We start from the raw sequence: 2,581 nt of genomic DNA, 5'->3' as shown, positions 1-2,581 counted from the left end.
TGCCAACCCGGGCCCTGGGAAACAGGTCTTCTAACCTGGCCACTCCTCTTCCCAAGGCCCTGCCTGGGAAGCACCCCAGTCACCCGTGTGGGAAGCCTGGTGGCCTCCTCCATCCCCCTGCTCAGTTGGCCACCTCTGTCCTGATGATGGGCGCCTGGGCAGTCCTGGTGCCCCTGGCATGCGCTGGCCTTCCTGAGCACCTCTCTCCCCTCGGAGACCAGGGGCTTCTTGGAGGGCAGAGGCCTTGTCTGATTCAGCCTGTGTTTCTCCCTGTTCACTGGGCCCCACAGGTTCCTTAGCTCAGCCACCTCATTGCTCAGCAGCAAGAAGTCACTTAGGAAGGGGAGTTTTGCACCATGAGAAGGAACTTCACATAATGCCAAGAGGAGAGGGCGAGGGGAGGGAGCAAGCCAGGGAGCAGGGGGGGTGAACTGAGGGAGGTCTGGGTTAAACATGGCCTCCTTAACCCTGTAGTGTGTTTCCATGCAGCCTGTAGCCAGTGAGATCTTATAAAAAAACAAATGTGACCCTGTTCCCCTCCCTCGTGAAACCCTCCCATTCTCCCCATTGCCCTCAGGACAGTGTTCCCCATGCTCTGAGGTCCTCCAGGCGGGTCCTGTCACCTCCACTCTGGTGCTCCAGCCAAGCCAGGTCTCTGCCCCTCTGACCCCGGGGGTCAGAGACCTGTCCCAGCTCTTCCTGCTCACCTTTCACACTTCCATTTAGAAAGCTCGCCCTCTACCTTCCTACTGTGCCCTTTGGCAATTGTGTGATTCTGCCTCCCAAACAGGCACTTATTTTCTGTGCTGAAAATAGAGTGTGGGAAAAACTTTATGACCCCAATATTCTCTTTCCCCCGGGAGCCGGGCGAAGGGTGAACTGAGGTTGATTCTAGGGAGACATCTGGGTTAAATGTGGATATAAAGATGCTCCGTGGCTTCCTCTTTGCCGCATCTACTGCGAGGATGAAGACCATTCTCAGCAGTCAGACTGTGGACATCCCAGGAAATGTGGACATCACTCTGAAGGGGCGCACAGTTATTGTGAAGGGCCCCAGGACACCCTACGGAGAGACTTCAACCACATCAGTATAGAGCTCAGTCTCCTCGGAAAGAAAAAGAAGAGGCTCCGGGTTGACAAATGGTGGGGAAATAGAAAGGAACTGGCCACAGTTCGCACTCTCTGCAGTCGTGTACAGATCATGATCAAGGGTGTTACACTGGGCTTCCGTTACAAGATGAGGTCTGTGTACGCTCACTTCCCCATCAACGTCGTTATTCAGGAGAATGGTTCTCTTGTTGAAATTAGAAATTTCTTGGGCGAAAAATACATCCGCAGAGTTCGGATGAGGTCAGACTTTGCTTTTTCAGTATCTCAAGCACAGAAAGATGAGTTGATTCTTGAAGGAAATGACATTGAACTTGTATCAAATTCAGCTGCTTTGATTCAGCAAGGCACAACAGTTAAAAACAAGGATATCAGGAAATTTTTGGATGGTATCTATGTTTCTGAAAAAGGAACAGTTCAGCAGGCTGATGAATAAGATCTAAGTTGTCCAGCTGAAGAAACACCGAGATGCCAAATGATTTGCCACACTTGTTTGTGAAACTATAAAGATGTACAATAAAAACCTTGTATTGGGGGAAAAAAAAAAAAAGATGCTCCGTGAAGGTGTGACGGGGCCTTTCACCACCCAGCCCAGTACCAGCCACTGCTGGGTAAGTGTTTGTGAAAGGAAGGACGGTGCAATGGCCATCCTGGGCTGCATCTGGGGAGATGCTAGGGGGCATGGCTCCATGGCACTCTTTCCTGGAGGTCTTGAGTCACATGGGGGTCTGCCAGGGTAGGGGCTGTGAGCTGTTTGTCAGCTGTGCAGGATCTCCTGCTATGGCCCAACTCTTCAGCTGTTGGGAAACCAGCTCCACCCTGCCCCCCTCACCATGCCCCCTCCCTGGTGAAAGTCCTCACCTCATCGACGCTGCGTTTCTGGAAAAGCAAAGACAAACACACTGTCAGGTCAAGGCCAAGGCCACTGTGGCTGGGGGACAAGTTCTTGGCAGAGGCCAGGGTTCAGTGGTGACCCCCACCCGCCCACACACCATGAAGGGCCTCTGGATGTAGGACCCACCTGGAGCCACTTGTCAGAGTAGGAAGGGCTCTGAATAGATGGGGAAAGTGAGATCCTGAGAGAGCAGGTCTCAGGCTTCCCAGGGGAGCAGGACAGGGCTTTTCCCCTGCTCCACAGACCTAGCTCACTCTGCCTGTCCCTGCACCCGGGTCCATGAGGCCTCCTCGCACAGCACCCCGCACCCCTGCACACCACAGGGCTCAGCCCAGCCTTCCTAGGCGCCTCTGCCCTTTTCTCAGAGGTGGACCTTCACAGCTGCTCAGTGAGGTGAGCAGTTCGTGGTGTATCACCCATTTGACAGGTGGGGAAACAGGCCCAGGGAGAGCTAAGAGCCTTGGCCAGAATCAAAGGGTAAGTTTGGAGCCCAGTTCTCCCAAAACCTAGCCCTGTCCCCTGTAGCTCAGGAACCCACCCTCTACCTCCCCCTCCTGCATGTAGAGGACCACCCAGGCT

At 53.9% G+C, this 2,581-nt stretch overlaps 1 pseudogene; it reads left to right on the top strand.

Annotated features, from left to right (window-relative positions):
* The first annotated feature begins 44 nt into the window (after window positions 1-44).
* LOC102251411 lies at window positions 45-1,640 on the top strand (annotated as a pseudogene).
* Window positions 1,641-2,581: the final 941 nt, after the last annotated feature.

The sequence above is a fragment of the Myotis brandtii genome, unplaced genomic scaffold, assembly GCF_000412655.1.
Source record: "Myotis brandtii unplaced genomic scaffold, ASM41265v1 scaffold2287, whole genome shotgun sequence".
Taxonomy (NCBI): Eukaryota; Metazoa; Chordata; class Mammalia; order Chiroptera; family Vespertilionidae; genus Myotis; species Myotis brandtii.
The sequence above is the reverse complement of the archived record's forward strand: the minus strand, read 5'-3'. Positions and strand labels throughout refer to the sequence as shown.